At 50.5% G+C, this 19,534-nt stretch overlaps 2 protein-coding genes across 5 annotated transcripts in view; one reads left to right on the top strand and one right to left on the bottom strand.

Moving 5' to 3' along the window:
- The window catches only part of GRB7 (growth factor receptor bound protein 7), a 138,470-nt gene that overhangs the window by 41,315 nt on the left and 77,621 nt on the right, over positions 1 to 19,534 (top strand). The window contains exon 1 of one of the 4 annotated variants that reach the window (XM_060256067.1): positions 2,083 to 2,190. The exons of the other annotated variants lie outside the window; for them this stretch is intronic. The gene's annotated coding sequence lies outside the window, so the exon portion shown is untranslated. Of the gene's footprint in view, positions 1 to 2,082; positions 2,191 to 19,534 lie in introns of those variants that run through there. 4 annotated transcript variants of the gene reach the window in all.
- The window catches only part of MIEN1 (migration and invasion enhancer 1), a 101,435-nt gene that overhangs the window by 63,866 nt on the left and 18,035 nt on the right, over positions 1 to 19,534 (bottom strand). The gene's annotated exons all lie outside the window — the stretch shown is intronic.

The raw sequence follows: 19,534 nt of genomic DNA, 5'->3' as shown, positions 1-19,534 counted from the left end.
TTCCAAACTTGTACTTCCTAAGTTGTCTTCCTTTTCTCTCTTTTTAAGAAAGGCAGTCAGGATGGTTCAGGCACGTTGTTCTACCCTAGTTAGGTTTTTAGAATGGGACTACCTATAGCCTGGCCCAGGTGTGTCCCCGAAGTCCCTGTTTGCAAAGGTAACACGAAAGAAGCATTTACAGGAGAGGGGGGACTTCAGTGGGGTATAATGCCGTAGAGTCCAACTACCAAAGTGGCTGGAGATCAGTTGTAATAGCAGGGGATGTCTAGGCCCCCCTGGAGGCTTGCAGCCCTAGGCATTTGTAGAGAATTTTCTGGCACGTAGGGGGAGCTTGAGGCCTCCCATGGCTTCCAGTTCACCTTCCGCAAATGCCTCCATGAGCTGCTTTTTCCCTCAGGCTGATTTCTGATCTTGGAGTCGGCCGAGAAAAAACATTTCCCCCCCAAAAAAATAAATAAATGGGTGGCCTTGCAAGTGCAATAGGAGATGAGCGGGTGAGCCCCCTGCTGGCTGCCGATTCCTCCTCCCAGAGGCCCCACTGCCTCCATGGGACCGGAGCCATGGGTTGTGCCGGATTAAGCCCTGTGGAGGCCCCTAGGCAATCGAAATTTTGGGGCCCCCCTCGCAAATTACCTCAGAGTCTGAGCACCTGCCCTGTGGCCCACGGCCCCCGCAGCATCCTGGAGGCACCTTCTCAAAAGCCCCTTTGACAAAGCTGCAGGGGAGAGGCAGAGAGAGGCAAACTTGGCGACGACGCCACCAACAGCCACACCAGGTAAACTGGGAAAAGAGCGGCTCAGTTGCTGGCTGCGCATGGAGGCTGGGAGGGGCTGTAAGCAGGGGGGGAAACAGACACGGAAGCTGGCCCGGGGCCCCTAAAAGTGTGGGGGCTCATAGCCAGTGCTTACTTGGCCTAATTGTTAATCCAGCCCTGGCCTTGGACCCCCGTGCACGCCCTTCAGCCTTAGGGTTGCCAAGTCCAATGCAAGAAATATCTGGAGACTTTGGGGGTGGAGCCAGGAGACATTGAGGTGGAGCCAGGAGCAAGGTTGTGACAAGCATAACTGAACTCTGGCCACACATTTAAAGAGACCACCCGCCTTCCCTCTATTGGAGATAATGAAGGATAAGGGCACCTTCTTTGGGGGCTCATAGAGTTGGATTCCGTGGTCCAATCTTTTTGAAACTTGGAGGGTGTTTTGAGGAGAGCCACCAGATGCTATGCTGCAAATTTGGTGCCTCTACCACAAAACACAGCCCTTCCAGAGCCCCAGATAACTGTGAATCAATTCTCCATTATACTTTATGGGAATCATTTTCCATAGAGAATAATGGAGTGCCCAGCAGACATTGCCCCCCCCCCCCGCTGACCCTGAAGCTGGGGAGGGCCTCCAAACCGGGGGATCCCCTGCCCCCACTTCGGGATTGGCAACCCTATTCAGCCTTGACACACAGGGCCGGTTGGTTTTGCTCAGCAGTGTGGGAAACACATCCTCCTCCAGCAGGCATTCCCATCTAGTGAAAGTTGGCTGGCAGGATCCAGCCCTCAGGACGCCAGTTGACCCCGGCCCCGTCCTAGAGGGACACGACTCCGCGGTTCAAGAGAGGGACAGAGTGTTCAGTTAATAAAAAGCCAGGCGGGACCCAGCTCCCCGCCGTCAAGTTTAATTAGTTAGTGCCGAGCAGGGAGCAGACAGATCTCAAGTCACTGAGGGCTGCCTGATTTTTATTTTTATTTTTTTTTAAAAAAAGAGGCCGTTCTCTCAGAAGGCTTCCTGAGTGGCCGCTCTCTGCCATGGCCTCTGCCGTCTCTGGAGCCACGGGCAGGGAGTGTTAAACTTTAAGCACATTAACCGGAGCGGTGAGCTGGAGGTAGATCTGGATTTTTCTCCGCAGGCAGCCGAAGGTACGCCTCGTGGAATGCCGTTAGGGTCCGTTTGCCATCGACCCTGTTTAGTTTTTCTTCGGCGGGTTTTTGACCTTGCTGTGGAACAGACCAAAACAGATATAAAAACCCTCAATACGCATTAAGGTTCAAACCCCAACTCCTTCGGTTAGGATTTATGCCAGAAGTGCTGAAAGAGGCCTTGAAGTCAGATTAGGCATTTCTGAGGCTGACGAACAAGTGGGCTGATGCCTCATAAGGCGGTTTCCCAGATTCTCAGGGAGAAGAGTTGCTGCCTAGAGAAGGTGGAGTTTTTGTTTTAGATCAGGTTCTGCACAGACATATGGGAGGAGGGGGGAAGCCAAAGGAATGCAAAATTCTGTACCGAAAAACATTTAATCAGGCAAATCGTATACGTTAAGGCTTCTAACTCTCCAATCCTGTGGTTTTTGGGGTTGCCAGGTCTGGGTTTGGAAATACCTGGAGATTTTTTTGGGGGGGAAGCCTGTAGAGGGTGGGGTTTAGGTGGGGGGGGACCTCAGCTGGGTATAATGCCATAGAGTCCATCGTCAGTTCTCCAGGGGAACTGATGTCTGTTGCCTGCAGATCAAAAGTAATAGCAGATCTCCAGCTACTACCTGGAGGTTGGCAACCCTATCTGTGAGGAGTCATGTACCTGGCAGTTTAGCCTGCTGGAGGAATCTGGTGGCACTTGAGTGAGAACTTGCTGGGTCTGTTGCTGGGTCTGTTGGCTCTTGTGTGGCTATGGTTACCAGCAGGCCTTGAATTCAGCAGGAGCTCACAGGAGCACAGCTACTGAACCTTTCTGACAGTTCCCCCTCCGCCTCCTCACCTACCCGTCTTGTCCATTGAATAGTAGGTGCAGCTGCATAACATTCCCTGGATGAGCTCCACCGCCTATTTTTCTACAAAATGACCCCTGGTTACTAGTCTGGGTTGGGAAATACCTGGAGATTTGGGAGGTGGAACCTGAGGAGGGCAGGACTTGGGGAGGGGAAGGACTTCAGTGGGGTACAAGGCAATAGGGTCCACCTTCCAAAGCTGACCAGAGGAACTGTTTGGCCACTCTGCAAAAAACATGCTGGACTAGATGAACTCTCGATTCAATCCAGCAAGACTACTCTTATGTTCTTATCGGGGAAGGCAACAGCCTCTATGCCTTGTTGTTGGCCAGCCAGAGGAACTGATTTGCCCTGTGTGAGACAGGATGCTGGACTAGATGGACCACTGGTCTGATCCAGCAGGGCTCTTCTTATATTCTTATTAGGGGAAGGCCTCAGCTTTTTGCCCTGTTGTTGGTCCTCCAAAGGAACTGGTTGGCCCCTGTGTGACACAGGATGCTGGACTAGATGGATCGTTGGTCTGATCCAGCTGGGCTCTCCTTATGTTCTTATATTCTTATTCATAGAGGAGAGGGGCCCTTCGATAGCTACTATCCAAGATGACTCAAGGCAGCCTTCACATCTGCAGGCAGTCAGCCTCTGAGTCTCAGCAGTAAGGATACCCTTTCGTTTTCCTGTTAGTCTGAAGAAGTTGGTTGAAATACAGCAGATGGTTACATTCAGCAACTCCCATGAGTAAATTGCCCCAAAGAGATCGCCAAACTGTATGCTTGCAAGCTGTTTATTTTGGCTGCTTTGTGACCGTATGTGTGTGTTCACTTTCATTTATTCTAAGTGCAGCTGCTGGGGGCTGAGGAAATGAAGACTGTATTCAAGGGAACTGCACTTCTGAATTTTTATTTATTTGTTTTAGGGAATGGGAAAGTCTTCTGCCTCAAAAAGACCACAAAGCCGTGTGCTTGCAAACTGTTTATTTTGGCTGCTTTGTGACTGTGTGCGTTCACTTTCATTGCTGGCCCTCCAGGGCTGCTGGTGGGCCACTGTATGAAACAGGATCCTGGAGCAGAAGGGACATCATGGACCTGATCTTGCAGGCTTCTTCCTATGTTTAGGCAATAGATAGACCAAGCAGATACAAGGAGCAGGCTTTCCATTGTAAACAGGATGATGAAAGTCAAGCTTTTGTTAAGCAATCAAGATAAAGGTGCAACCTACCAGGATGCTCCAGTTTGCCGTTTGGGTGCAAGAGCTGAGAAGTGCCAAGATAGCCTTGGCTGCCAGTGTCATTTGGGGAGGTCACGTGGCTTTGTTGGAAATCACCTGTTCTGTGTTTCCTTCATCTTTCTGAAGTGCCATTTCCTTCACTATTGTGATGACCTTGAGTCAGAGAAGTTGTTTTTTTGATTGTTTCACCTCACTCTTCCTCAAAGGAGCTCAGGGAAGCATTCGTGGTTCTCTCGCTGCTTATTTTATCCTTACAACAACCCTGTGAAGTAGGCTGGGCTGATAGTGACTGACCAAAGGCCAACCAGTGATGTGAACACTGGTTTCCCTGCTCCTAGCCTGGCTCTCTCTCTTCTGGTATACTGGTTCTCACCCCCTCCCACCTTCTGACTGTGGAATATAAAGGCTGATGGATTCAATTCTCCTTTAACTGAGCGTATACCCTTTCATTTTTCTGTTAGTCTGAAGTTGGTTGAAATACAGCAGATGGTTACATTCAGCAACTCCCATGAGTAAATTGCCCCAAAGCGATCACAAAACTGCGTGCTTGCAAACTGTCTATTATGACTGCTTTGTGACTGTGTGTATGTGTGTGTTCACTTTCATTTAGTCTAAGTGCAGCTGCTGGGGGGGGGGGGATGAGGAAATGAAGACTGTATTCAAGGGAACTGCACTGCTGTATTTTTATTTATTTGTTTTAGGGAATGAAAAAGTCTCCTGCCCACCCCCCCCACCCCCAAGATTCCCAGCTATTTTCTGAGTTGGACCTGGCAAACCTGTTACTGGGTGAATCTTTGGCCAGCCATTCTCTGTTCATCTGGTCTGCCTCAAAGGCTTGTTTGGGGGCAAAAAAATGCAAGAGGAGAGCTCACCACCACAAGCATATTGGAGAAAGAGTGGGATAAAAGAATCCCTGAATAACTAAACGTGCGCTACGTATTTTATCATTGCTCTTCATTGCTTCCATCAAATGTTTTTTCAGGTTTTGTTAAATAGTGTCATTAATGCACACGATAAGTAATTTGTCACCTAGAGTTCGAATTAAAAGTTGAGCTCAGTGGAAATCCAGTTATTTTTTTTAATAGCAAGATTTTGCTTTTAATCAATACGCCACTTCTATTAAGTCAAGGTGGGATAGCATAGAGCGAGTCAGACTTGGATCAGCAAAATCTGGTTTCAGATCCCCACCTGAAACTCAGCTGTCTGGGTCACTGTCAGGGCCGTAGCCAGGATTTCACGCTTGGTGGGGCCCACAGCAGAATTTGTTGTTGGGGGGGGGGGGCACCCAGTTTGGCAGCCCAGGTTGTCAGACTATGTTTCATTGAAGTTACGTTTGGTTTCTGAATTCATTATTTACTGCTTACTAACCTGAATGCTTAATAAATCTCTGTGTTACTAATCTAGGTGCCCTGCATAGTAACGGGGGGTGGGTGAGAATGGCTGTTACCAAAGTTCCAGAGGCCAGCGAGGCCTTTGAAGTGCAGAGTGCTCAGCTAACTTCCCAGGCGCCTCCTGAGCAGAGCAAGGACATCACCAGGAGGGGGATGTAACCATCGACTGTGAAAGATAAGCGGGCATGTGAAAGTGTTACTTGCAGGGACAGTCTGTAGTTTACTATGGGAAATAGTTTAAAGCCCAAATCCTTTGAAGTGTATTCATAAATGCCAATGGTTCAAGCTGTTTGTTATCAGTTCCAATGAATCCATGCTAAGAGTAACGTTGTAGTTATCAATAAATGCAACTTAGTTTTTAACAAAGACAAGTCTGATCATTTTGAAACTTCAATGAACCCTTTGCTGACACAGGTAAGCTGCCTTGAGTTCCACAAGCTAAGCCCCCTTCGCCTGGGCAGTCACAGCAGCTCCGCTCCCCCCACATTTTATCTGCTCCTCTCTCAGAGAGACAGAGATCTCTTGACTCTCCCTCGCCCTTGCTCTGCAAGGTGTGATAGGGAAGGGAAGAGAAAAATCGAAAAGACCAGCAGCAATGCTACTACTCGTTCAGAGTAAAGGGGACAGATTGGGGACCCTCCAATGGAGGGGCCATATAGTTGGAAGGGGAAGTTGAAAGGATGGGCCTGGCCCCTCCCAGGCCCCACTGTAGCTATGGGCCTGGTCACTGTCACTCTGTCCTTCAGGGGGTTGTTGTAAGGATATCACGGGAAGGAAAGGGGCAGGTGTGCGCACAGAATCTATGTACCTTTCTCCGAGTTCTTAGGAAAGATGGTTGGGATAAGAATGGATTAAACGAAAGCAAGTAGTAAACCGTTCCGAATGTTGCAGAGGCTCACGGATGAAAGAAGCAATTTTGCAATACAGAATGTTTGTTGATTTTTCAGGGAATCGACAAAAATCAAAATCCAGATCCCTTTTGTGTGTTTTGATTTCAGTGGGCCCTGCGGACGTTTTGATGTCTTTGGTTACTCCTCCCTTCCCCCATACCTTAGAGCTACCATATTTTGAAAAGAAAAAAAGAGGACCTATTTCCCAACTGGCTACTTCAAACAACTGATCGCTATGGGAGATCTGATATTGAATACCGCTACTTATTTAAGCTGTGATGACTGCTGCAAACTATTCCTAGCCTTCTGGTCCCAAAAGAGGCCATTTTCATACCTTTTTTTTTTTTTAAAGAGCCTCAAAAGGGGATGGACACCAGAGACAGCAGGAGCGGCTCTAGGGCGAATACCGCCCTAGGCAGGCGCCCCCCAGCCACCACGCTCTGCTAACCCACCACCCACCACCGTGGCGCTCCACGCGCCTGCCCACCCCTTTCACCAGGACTAAAAGTAAGCCCTGCCGGGGGGGGAGGGGAGGCCAGCGGAGCACCGTGGAGGGTGGGGGCCAGTGGAGCATGGTGACTGGAGGGTGGCGGCGGGCCGGAGGGGGCTAGCGGCAGCAGTGGTGGGGGGAAGCCAAACTAGGTGCTTGCTTGGGACACCGGATGGGGGGGAGAGCCGAATTTGCCGCCCCCCACTTTCCGCTGCCCTAGGCAATCGCCTAGTTTGCCTAATGGGCAAACCAGCCCTGAGAGAGAGAGAGAGGGAGCATTTCCTCTCAAAAGAGGGCATCGTTAACCATACCATATACAAAACTTTATTCAGTTTATGAATTAGTCCTGGCGGTCTGTCAATTTTCCTGGCCAGGTTTACCCGGGTTTAGATTAGACTCTGGTATAAAGATGGAGTGCCTTTCGAATATCGTGCTTTGAAGATCTGGCGGTGTATACAGATTTGGTGGATTAGACTTTGAGAGAAATCCTAAACCGCTCTACTCCGGAACGTACTCCAGTCTATTCCATGGGGCTTACTCCCACCAAAGTGTTCTTAGCAGGCCTCAGATTCAGCAAGAGCTTACAGGAGCACAGCTCCTGAACCTTTCTGATGGTTCCCCCTCTTCCTCCCCACCTACCTTGTCCATTGAATAGGAGGTGCAGCTGCATAACAGTCCCTGGATTAGGAGAGCAGCCAGCCAACCAGCCGCCAGGGGCTTTACCACGCCCCCAGACGCCCTCTTTAACCCCTGGAGAAGCCCATGCCACCCTTTCTCCACTTCTTACGTGATTTTGAGTGGTGGGTGGTTTGCTGGCCTTTTGACCCACACATGGATCTCTAGCCAGCCCAAGCAGGCCTCGCTCACCCAGGGCTCTCCTTTCTTGCATTGGGTTGCTTTCGGCTGGGGGGAGGGGATATGGTAATGAGCTCCGCCACCTATTTTTCTACAAAAGGATTTGGTTCTTAGGACTGGATTGTTCTGTGGTCCTCCCCTTATATGCTTTTTTTTTTTTAAAGTATCTTTGACTCCAGCGGCACATCTGATCTGAACTTTTCTGCCTGGGTTTCCTTTTTCCTTCTCCCATTCCTGAGCGATTAGCAAAGCCCTGGGATTTTGGCAAGGGGCAAACTGTTGGGCAGGCAGCTGCCCTGCGATTGGTGCAGAGCGGAAAGTTAAATGTGGCTGCACGCACCCGTATGCTAAGAAAAGAACATCAGCAATAGATGAATGATTAAACCCCAGGATCAATAACCAACTTGATTTGCCAAACAAAGGTTAAAAGTGCAGTTTTCTCCTGCCCTTGCACAAATACAAGGGATTCACAAAAAGTAGTAACTCAGCACAGTTTCAACCAGGTTGCAATCACACACACTAAATAATGGACTTTCAGACCACTTTCAGTGTGCTTTCCAAGTGGATTCTGCCAGTTCACACAGTAAAATCCGTTTGGAAGATGGATTGAAAGTGGACTGGAATGCATTATCGAGTACATGTGTGACTGAGAGAGCCAGTTTGGTGTAGTGGTTGACTCTTATCTGGGAGAACCGGGTTTGATTCCCCACTCCTCCACTTGCAGCTGAAATGGCCTTGGGTTAGCCATAGCTATCGCAGAGGTTGTCCTTGAAAGGGCAGCTGCTGTGAGAGCCCTCTCAACCCCACCCCCCTCACAGAAGCAGAAGCAAAAAAAAAATGTTGGCGTTGAGGGGAGAACGTGAAGCCAAATTTTCCTGCAGAAGCAACTTGCGCTCAGAGCAAAGTTCATCCTGCAGTAAATTAATTAGTCTTCGATGTGCCCTTTGGATATACATACGTGACGATTTCCATTTTATATCGGCTGCTCCCGGGGGAGGCTGGGAATTGCAGTTTGGCAACGGTGCTGAATATCAGAAGTCCCTGGCGCTCCCCCCCCATTGCAGTTACTGGTTAAGCCTGCAGTGTAAGCTTAACGGTCCTAGCAAATATTTTAAAAACCCCACTTTTGCACAGCTAGTTTTTTGTTTAGCCAGCAACTTCGGTTGCCTTTTGGCCAAAGAAATGGGAAGTGATCTAAATGAGATCACTGGCGGTTAGATGAGTGCTGATAGGAGTCAGGTGACAGAAGTTCCCCTGGGAACAGAGCTGGCTTTGAGGAATACATGATACCTTTGGAAATATAATTCCTTAAAGGCAGGCACACCTGCCTCCTAGGTGCTGCATCCCCAGAAAGAAGGAATTCATCCAACAAACTGACTTTTTCCCCTTGGAGACTCGGTAGCTTCATGAGACTAGATCTGGAGACTCGCCTACAGCCAGAGGTGACTTTCACACCAAGTCTTTGGTCCAACTTGGATCCTAACAGGAAGCGTGTTTTTCCTTCTGTTGCACATTGTCCTGGTGTTCTCACACACCTTCTAGCTCAGGGGTGTCAAACATGCAGCGCAGGGGCCAAATCAGGCTTCCCAGAGGGCTCCTATCAGGCCTCCGAGCAACTGGCTGTCGCCTGCTTCCTTCTCCCTCTCTCTTGCTTCCTTCTGCATCACAGTTTGCTTTGCCAGGCTTGCTCAGAGCAGTTTGCCAGGCTTGCTCAGAGCAGTTTGCTTTGCCAGGACCTACAGAGCAAAGTGGTCTGAATGGTCTACTTTCTCCATTGGCTGAGGAACCTCCAGTGGAGGGAGGAGGGAGAGTTTGCTTTGCCAGGCTCGCTCAATTGCACAGGAGAGCCAAACCTCTCTTCCTTCTGTTGGCTGAGGCTCCTCCCCCTCCTGGTCCTCTGGGGAAGAAAGGAAAGGGCCAGAGCTTCCTTTGTCCAGTTCCCTGGATCCCATGGGAGAAATACAAAGAAAGCACCTTTAAGACCAACGAGTGCTAATGTTTTAAGCATGTTTTTTTGTGTTTGTCTCTGTCCTTTATAAAGCTTATATCTCTGCTACCTAATCACAACTTTAATGCCAGTAGCTCACAAAGTAGAATTTTTGCTCACAAGACTCTGCAGCTTAGAGGGAACTAAGGGGGGGGGGGGTGGCCTAATATGCAAAGGAGCTCCTGCTAGAATTCCACCCCTCCCTCCCTCCATCCATCCCTCTGAAATCTGAGGCTAAGAGATAGCACGAGGTCCTTCACTTCCAACAATTATCAGGAAACTCAAAAACGTGATTGACCGTTGGCAGAAATCCAGGCCGTAACAAGCCGCTCTGCTGGGCTGTGTTTCACTGTCACGCCAGTTGTGCTGCGCTTGCGGCCTCTGTCTAATCGCAGAACTTCGACCTCCTCATTACTCGCTTGCTGTGGGTCTGGCTCTCCTCTCGCCAGATGGGGAGGGCAGCCGATGTACAAGTTCAGCTCTGCGGCCAGGCTCAGTGCCAGTGGCAGAGCCCCAGCGCGGACAGGACAGGAGGGCTCCTTCCTTCACGTCGGTGCTCAGGCCCGATCCTTGCTGTGCCCCCAGTTGCTGATTGCGGGCACTCGTGCAGAATTTGGACTCACTCGTGCAGAATTTTAGCAAGCCCCACTGGCGCTGTAGTAGAAGTAGGGTACCCAGCTCTTGATTGGGAAATACCTGGACATTTTGGGGGTGGAGCCCAGGGTGGGTGGAGTTTGGAGAGAGGAGGGACTACAGCGGGATATGACCACACAGAGTCCAGGCTTACAGGTTGTCTGTTGTGGGGAACATATAAACATATGAAGCTGCCTTCTACTGAATCAGACTCTGGGTCCATCCAAGTCACTCTTGTCTACTCAGAGTGGCAGCGGCTCTCCAGGGTCTCCAGCTGAGGTTTTTCACACCTGCCTGGACCCTTTTTAGTTAGAGATGCTGGGGATTGAACCTGGGACCCTCTGCTTACCATGCAGATGCTCTAACCACTGAGCCACCGTCCCTCCCCTTAGACATATGAACATATGAAGCTGCCTTCTACTGGATCAGACCCTTGGTCCATCCAAGTCAGTCTTGTCTACTCAGACTGGCAGCGGCTCTCCAGGGTCTAAAGATGAGGTTTTTCACACCTACTTGCCTGGACCCTTTTTAGTTGGAGATGCCGGGGATTGAACCTGGGACCTCCTGCTTACCATGCAGATGCTCCACCACTGAGCCACTGTCCCTCCCCTTAGACATATGAACATATGAAGCTGCCTTCTACTGAATCAGACCCTGGGTCTATCAAAGTCAGTCTTGTCTACTCAGACTGGCAGCGGCTCTCCAGGGTCTCAAGATGAGGTTTTTCACACCTACTTGCCTGGACCCTTTTTAGTTGGAGATGCCGGGGATTGAACCTGGGACCTCCTGCTTACCATGCAAATGCTCTACCACTGAGTCACTGTCGCTTCCCTTAGACATATGAGCATATGAAGCTGCCTTCTACTGAATCAGACCCTGGGTCTATCAAAGTCAGTCTTGTCTACTCAGACTGGCAGCAGCTCTCCGGGGTCTCAAGCGGAGGTTTTTCACACCTGCCTGGACCCTTTTTAGTTAGAGATGCCGGGGATTGAACCTGGGACCTTCTGCTTACCAAGCAGATGCTCTACCACTGACCCACCGTCCCTCCCTAACACTTACGAGGCTCTCCAGGGTCTCAAGCTAAGGTTTTTCACACCTATTTGCCTGGACCCTTTTTAGTTAGAGATGCCGGGGATTGAACCTGGGACCTTCTGCTTACCAAGCAGATGCTCTACCACTCAGCCACCATCCCTCTCCAAAGGGGAGAGAAAGGGAAGGAGATTGTCTGCTGCTCTGAGGCAGTGATGCGTTCTCCTAACCTCGAAAACCCTATGATGAGACTTGGATCACATTATGAGAATGCAAGACTCACTGGGAAAGACAATCATGTTAGGCCAAGCGGAAGGCAGCAGAAAAAGAGGAAGACCAAACACGAGATGGTTCGACTCCGTCAAGGAAGCTGCAGCCCTCAGTTTGCAAGACCTGAGCAAGACTGTTAAGGACAGGACATACTGGAGGCTGTTCGTTCATAGGGTCACCATAAGAAGAGTTGGATTTATACCCTGCCCTTTGCTTAGACCGATTCCTCACTAGCAGTTGCTCTGCCCCTGTACTTCCGCTTACCCGGTTTCACCCCAAAAGCAGAACATCGCCATGCAACGTCACCAGTGTCGGGTGGAATTCTAGCAGGAGCTCCTCTGCATATTAGGCCACACAGCTCTGATGTAGCCAATTCTCCAAGAGCTTACGAGGCTCTTTTTTGTAAGCTCTTGGAGGATTGGCTACATCGGTGGGGTGTGGCCTAATATGCAGGGGAGCTCCTGCTAGCATTCCACCCCTGACCGGCGTGATGATGTCACTTCTGTGTGATGTCAGCACATCACGGCACTCTGCCCCTATTCCAAGAAGGTCCCTCCCCCTTTCCCGCCATCACAATCATCTGACCTGGCTGCCCTAGGCTGGACTTACGGTTGCCAGCCTCCAGGTGGCACCTGGAGATCTGCTGTTCCAGTAGATCTGATGATTGAGATCAGTTCCCCTGGAGAAAATGGCTCCTTCGGAGGGTGGCCTCTATGGCATTGTACCCTGCTGAGGTCCCTGTCCTTTCCAGGCTCCACCCCCAAATCTTGAGGAGTTTCCTGACACAAAGGTGGCAGCCCTATTCAGACTAGATGGCCTCAAGGCCCTTCCAACTCTTTCAAGGTGCTACTGAGATCGCTCTGAACCAGAAGTTGCCAAACTTGCTTAAGGTAAGAGCTACATAGAATAAATGTCAGATGTTTGAGAGCCGCAAGACATGAACATCAGATGTTTGATTGAGAGAAGGAAAGAAGGAAGGGAAATAGATAGGGAGGGAAAGAGAGGTGGAGAGAAAGCAACTTTAAATGCATTCTCCGAGCCGCCAGCTGGCTTGGCCTGGAAAAGTAATTTAAAGAGAGAAATGCCTTCTCCAAGTTGGCCGAGGGGGCATTGGGGGCTTCAGGAGCCATATAATATATGTGAAAGAGCCAAATACAGCTCCCAAGCCACAGTTTGGCCACCCCTGCTCTGAACTGTTTCCCTTTTAAATCTTCCCCCTGTAAACGGAATTACTTTCTGTTCTCTTCCAGCTGGCTCTCTGGCTGTAAATGATCAATTTTTTTGGAGGAAATGACTAACTCCTGCTTTTTACTTTGCAGCCATCCAGAGCCTGCCTTTTGTTACGTATTCTTTCTAGTTTGTAATGATGGTCTTAAAACAGGAGATCTGTAAAACAAAGAGCAGCGTCTTTGGTTGTGGCTGTGAAAGAAGAGCGATGCGGTGAGGTCACCTTCACAAACAGGAACTTGTAATTTGCAGTTGGCTCATGGATGCTGGGAGAGAGCTGGGCTGGCCCCAAGAAAACAGGAAGGGATCCATTAGTTGGAAAACAAAAGGAAACTCGCATGAAGAAATGAAAGCTTTGTTGCCTGCGGCTTACTTGCAAGTAGGCATGCAGTAATAGGTTGCTCATGAGAACAGATGTTTCCCCCCCCCACCCCCCCACCCCCCGGTGCATATATTGTCGCAAGAAAACAGGGATTCAATTCAGCTTTCAGCTAGGGTTACCAGGTCCAAGTCAAGAAATATCTGGGGACTTTGGGGGTGGGGCCAGGAGACATTGGGGGTGGAGCCAGGAGCAAGGCTGTGACAAGCATAATTGAACTCCAGAGGGAGTTCCGGCCATCACCTTTAAAGGGACCACACACCTTTCAAATGCCTTCCTTCTATAGGAAATCATGAAGGATAGGGGCACCTTCTCTTGGGGCTAGGGCTGCCAAGTCCAATTTCAGAAATATCTGGGGACTTTGGGGGTGGAGCCAGGAGACACTGGGGTGGAGCTAGGGGGGAGGGGGGGAAACGGCGCCAAGGAGCGTGGCGAGCCGCCCCACCTCGGAGCGGGCGGCCGCTGCACTGCTGCCGCCTCTTCTCCGCTCACCGTAGCTGCTCCTCCGAGATGGGCTCGGGCTGAGCCCATCTCGGAGGAGCAGCTAAGATGAAGCCGAGAAGAGGCGGCAGCAGCGCAGTGCCATCGCCCGCTCCGCCTCTGAGGTAAAATCAGAGAAGGGGAGGGTGGAGGCAGGCCAGGAGTGTGACGAGCCGCGAATCTGGGTGCTAGGTGGCAGCCGCACAGCGGCGTCGCCTGCTCCGAGATGGGGCGGCTCGCCGCGCTCCTTGGCGCTGTTTCCCCCCTCTCCCCACTTCCGTTTTTTTGGGGAGCGGGGGAAGAGGCTGGAAATCCTGGGGTCCCCCGCCAGGGCGGGAGGGTTGGGAAGCCTACTTGGGGCTAATTGGATCTCCGGGGCCAATCTTTTTGAAACTTGGAGGGTGTTTTGATGGGAGGTACCGGATGCTGTGCTGCAAATTTGGTGCCTCTTCCTCAAAAAACAGCCCCTCATATACTACGGATCAATTCTCTATTATACCCTATGGGAATCAGTCTCCATAGGGAATAATGGAGTGCCCAGCAGACATCTCCCTCCCCCACTTTGATGAACCTGAAGTGGGGGGAGAGCCTCCAAACTGGGGGATCCGCTGCCCCCACCTGGGGATTGGCAACCTTAGGTCGTCGCCAATGTAATTCTTCTCTGTTGAGAGCTGAAAAGCTGTCTTATGTTTTCCAATTGTGGATGATGAAACATACAGGACCGCACCTTTGACCATGTGTAGTAGGCAACTTCAAAGAACAGGAATAAGTGGCAACATGCGCCCTAGGTTAACTTCATGTTTCCATACTGAAATCTTCCGGCCACAACTTCGAGCCAGTTTGGTGTAGTGGTTAAGTGTGTGGACTCTTATCTGGGAGAACGGGGCTTGATTCCCCTCTCCTCCACTTGCACCTGCTGGAATGGCCTTGGGTCAGCCATAGCTCTGGCAGAGGTTGTCCTTGAAAGGGCAGCTGCTGTGAGAGCCCTCTCCAGCCCCACCCACCTCACAGGGTGTGTGTTGTGGGGGAGGAAGGGAAAGGAGATTGTGAGCCGCTCTGAGACTCTTGGGAGTGGAAGGCAGGATATAAATCCAATATCTTCATCTACCTCACAGGGTGTCTGTTGTGGGGGAGGAAGGGAAAGGAGATTGTGAGCCGCTCTGAGACTCTTCGGAGTGGAGGGCGGGATATAAATCCAATGTCGGCGGCAGCGGCGATTGAAATTGACCTGAATTTGGGGCTGTGACAAAATCCACTCGCAAACCCTGAAGTGGATTGAAACGGTCTTATTTAGCGTGTGTGACATCGCCCCAGTGCTTTTGTGTGAGGAAGTTGATTTAAAACCCGCTGCAGGAAAACTGTGAAAAACCCTGAAACCTTTGCAATTGCAATTGACTTGAATTTTGGACTGGAGCAAAATCCACATACAAAGAATCATTTACATAGATTGAAACTGTGTTATTTAGCCCCTGTGAAAGTGCCCTAGCGATGTTGTTGTGTGAGGAAGTTCACGTAACACCCGCTGCAGGGAAACTGTGTGAAAAGCCCTTGCGATTTCAATGGACTTGAATTTGGGGCTGTGGCAAAATCCACTTCCAAACGCTGGATTGAAATTGCATTTTTTAGCATGTGTGAAAGTGCCCTAGCGATCTCATGCAAGGAAGTTCGTTTAACAACTGCTGCAGGAAAACTGTGTGGAAAAACCCTTAAAACCCTTGCCGTTGCAATTGACTTGAATTTGGGGCTGTGGAAACGTTGGTTGCCAGCCTCCAGGTGGGGGCTGGAGATCTCTCGGAATTACATCTGATTCCCAGATTACATAGAGGGCTAGTTGATTTCTTTAAAACGTTCATTCCACTTCTCTTGGAGCAAACGGCTGCTTTGGAAAGTGCATGGCGCTGTAACTTACCGAGGTGCCTCCGCTCCCTAAGCTCCACCCACCTAAGCTCCCCTCCCTAAGCTCCACCCTCCTAAGCTCCCCTCCCTAAGCTCCAACCGCCTCAACCCTCCAGGCATTTCCAAACCCAGAATGTCAAGCCTGGTAGGAACTCATGCCAGTTGTAAAAAAAAACGTGGGAGTCATCGGAAAGGTCATACCGTATGTTGACTGTTTGCTTTCAGCTAAGAGAGTCTGTTGATATTAGCTCACTCGCCTTTGGGCTGTTGCCAAAGAAGCCTTGCGTGTTTCTGCCCCCGCGTACACAGTTTGGGAAATCGCCCCAGCGTATTGTAGAAACAGAATGAGGAAATAAGCAGAAGTGAAAAATAGGAACAGGTTGGCTTGGCAGTAAAACAAGTGTAACTCAGATGAGATTGGGGGGGGGGGGCAGGGGTGGAATTCTAGCAGGAGCTCCTTTGCATATTAGGCCACACCCCCTCATGTAGCCAATCCTCCAAGAGCTCACAAGGCTCTTTTTTGTAAGCTCTTGGAGGATCAGTGATATCAGGGATGTGTGTCCTAATATGCAAAGGAGCTCCTGCTAGAATTCCACCCCTGGAGGGGGGGAATACTCGGAAGGGAGGCGGTGTCTTCCTAAGCGGAGTTTTATTCTGGGTATAAACTTTTGTGTTCATGCACACTAGAAGTGCGCCTGCACATGAAACCTTTATACCTCGACTAAAACTTTGTTGGTCTTAACGGTGCCAAGGGACTCGGGCTTTGTTCTGCTGCTTCAGACCAACGTCTCAAAAAAAGCGGCAACGCAGTATGTAACAGCAGAAAACAACAATGGTGTACAAAACGCACAATAAAATATATATGTATATAAAGTCTCTCTTGGTATTTCCCAACAATACCAGCTACACAGTCTACAAAAATATCTCACAAAGGGAAAGGAGCCACAAAACTTCAAATGTCCAGAGGATAGTAGATTGGCTTTTCGAGGAAGCGTTGGATGCGAAACGTGATCCCAGTTGACGGGCGCGTAAAGGGAACATCGCCTTTGGAGCCGGGATTTGAATGGAATTTGGGTACCGCACAAGATGGAACGAGAAGTGTGAAGGCCTGAGTATCCTCTGGGCATTTGAAGTTTTGTGGATCCTTTCCCTTTGTGAGATATCTTTGTAGACTGTGTATTTGGTATTGTTGGAAAACAAACAGAGACAAACAAGAGAGACTTCATATGCATATATTTTTCTTGTGTGTATGTACACAGTTGTTGTTTTCTGCTTCAGACTGCCATGGCTGCCCATCTAGGTTTTAGCCTTCCGGGTTCATCGACCTCAGTGGACCAGGAAGCAAGTGCCTCTGCTTTAAGAGGGAACTGGAAACTTGCTGTCAACCACCTCCTGCTGAAGTTTGGACCAATCCCACCTCTGAACCCTCACTTTACACCAAGGGTGGCTAAACTGTGGCTCGGGAGCCACATGTGGCTCTTTCACACATATCGTTTGACTCTGGAAGTCCCCACTGCTGTCATCTGGCTTGGAGAAGGCATTTCTCTCTTTCAATCACCAGTTTGGTGTAGTGGTGAAGTGTGCGAACCCTTTTCTGGGAGAACCGGGTTTGATTCCCCACTCCTCCACTTGCACCTGCTGGAATGGCCTTGGGTCAGCCAGAGCTCTTGTAGGAGTTGTCCTTGAAAGGGCAGCTTCTGTGAAAGCTCTCTCAGCCCCACCTACCTTACAGGGTGTCTGTTGTGGGGGGAAGGTGAAAGGTAAAGGAGATTGTGACTGCTCTGAGATTCTGTTGTGGGGGGAAGGGGAAAGGTAAAGGAGATTGTGACTGCTCTGAGATTCAGGGTATAGAGTGGATATAAATCCAATATTTTTTCTTCTTCTCCAAGCCAAGGCAGCTGGCAGCTTGGAGACTGCATTTAAAGCTGAAGGTGCTTTCTTTCCACCTGTCTCTCCCCCCCCCCCATCTATTTGCTTTCCTTCCTTGCGGCTCTCAGACATTTCATGTTCATGTCCTGCGGCTCTCTTAACGTATTTCCCGACCGCTGTCCTAACACCAGGAGTAATTTGGATGTTCGGGCCAGAGAAAAAGCCGCGGCACATTTGCCAATAGGTCCCTAGAGAGCCAGAAGCCCCCCTGGAGCCAGAGTCCAAGTGGGGGCAGCACTTTTGTTTGGATCAATGCCTGCCCCTCCCCCCCCTCAAGTCAAAGATGCCCCACTGAGGAGCTCCCCCCCTCCCCCAGCCCTTGTCTGCTCTCCTCTGCGGGGGTTTGTTTTGTCAGCACAAAAACAGAGAGCTCTTGAACTTCCTCGCCTCATAAAGCAGGGCAGGGAGCCAGCGGGGTGGGGGGGGGGTGGGGGGTGGGCAGGCATGGTTAAGCCACAGCAACAAAGGCCCCTTGTGGCCTCCCTCCTCCTCGCACCTACTGGTGGATGGACGTGGGCCAAAGGAACCGAGCAGGTGCATGTCAGAGAGCCTGCCGAACAGGGCTTTTTTTTGTAGAAGGAACTCCTTGGCATATTAGGCCACACCTCCCTGATGTAGCCAGTCCTCCAAGAGCTTACAGGGCTCTTAGTACAGGGCCTACTGTAAGCTCCAGGAGGATTGGCTACATCAGGGGGGCGTGGCCTAATAGGCAAAGGAGCTCCTGCTTTGCCTATTAGGCCACACCCCTCTTATGTAGCCAATCCTCCAAGAGCTTACAGGGCTCTTAGTACAGGGCCTACTGTAAGCTCCAGGAGGATTGGCTACATCAGGGGGGCGTGGCCTAATATGCAAAGGAGCTCCTGCTACCCAAAAAAGCAGCGTTTCCGGGTATGATGCAGGGCCTAGGGATATGAGTCTCCAGGCGGGACCTGGGGATCTCTTCCTCTCCAGACTACAGAGATCAGTTCCCCTGGAGGAAGGGGATGCTTTGCAGGGTTGGCTCTATGGCCTTGTACCCCACCGAGGTCCACATCCTCCCCAGGCTGCAACCCCAAGTCTCCAGGAGTTCCCCAGCCTAGATCTGAAAACCCTATCCCCCCACCACCCCAACAGTGTCCAGGGAAGACCTGGCAGCCTTACAGGGTATGTATGTATGTATTTATCTATTTTATTCAATTTTTAGCTAGCCCCTCCCACGGAACAGGCTCAGGGCGGATTACACCATAAAAGGCAATGGTTAAAAACCATTTCAAATATATAAAATCCGAAATGGCCGAGTAGAGACTAAAACGGCAAATTCCGAATCGCGAACATGGCCTATTGTCCAGGTCCAGCAGGTCTTACAGCGCTGGGATGGAATGAAGGAAAGGGGGGAGGCCGATAACAAGTGACGTCCCCCGCCTCAGCTGAAAGCCTGGCAGAAGAGCTCTGTTTTACAGGCCCTGCTGATTGGAAGCAGATCTCGCAGGGCCCACATCTCCAGGGGCAGCTCATTCCACCAGGCAGGGGCCAGGGCTGAAAAAACCCTGGCCCTTGTCGAGGCCAGAGGGACGGTGGCTCAGTGGTAGAGCATCTGCTTGGGAAGCACAAGGTCCCAGGTTCGATCCCTGGCATCTCCAAAAAAGGGTCCAGGCAAATAGGTGTGAAAAAGCCTCAGCTTGAGACCCTGGAGAGCAGGGGAGGGATGGTGGCTCAGTGGTAGAGCATCTGCTTGGGAAGCAGAAGGTCCCAGGTTCAATCCCTGGCATCTCCACTAAAAAAGGGTCCAGGCAAATAGGTGTGAAAAACCTCAGCTTGAGACCCTGGAGAGCCGCTGCCAGTCTGAGAAGACAAGACTGACTTTGATGGACCAAAGGTCTGATTCAGTATAAGGCAGCTTCATATGTTTATGGGAAGGGAGGGTGGCTCAGTGGTAGAGCACCTGCTTGGCAAGCAGAAGGTCCCAGGTTCAATCCGCAGCATCTCCAACTAAAAAGGGTCCAGGCAAATAGGTGTGAAAAACCTCAGCTTGAGACCCTGGACATCAGGGGAGGGACGGTGGCTCAGTGGCAGAGCATCTGCTTGGGAAGCAGAAGGTCCCAGGTTCAATCCCCGGCATCTCCAAAA

This window comes from Heteronotia binoei, chromosome 15, assembly GCF_032191835.1.
Source record: "Heteronotia binoei isolate CCM8104 ecotype False Entrance Well chromosome 15, APGP_CSIRO_Hbin_v1, whole genome shotgun sequence".
Taxonomy (NCBI): Eukaryota; Metazoa; Chordata; class Lepidosauria; order Squamata; family Gekkonidae; genus Heteronotia; species Heteronotia binoei.
The sequence above is the reverse complement of the archived record's forward strand: the minus strand, read 5'-3'. Positions and strand labels throughout refer to the sequence as shown.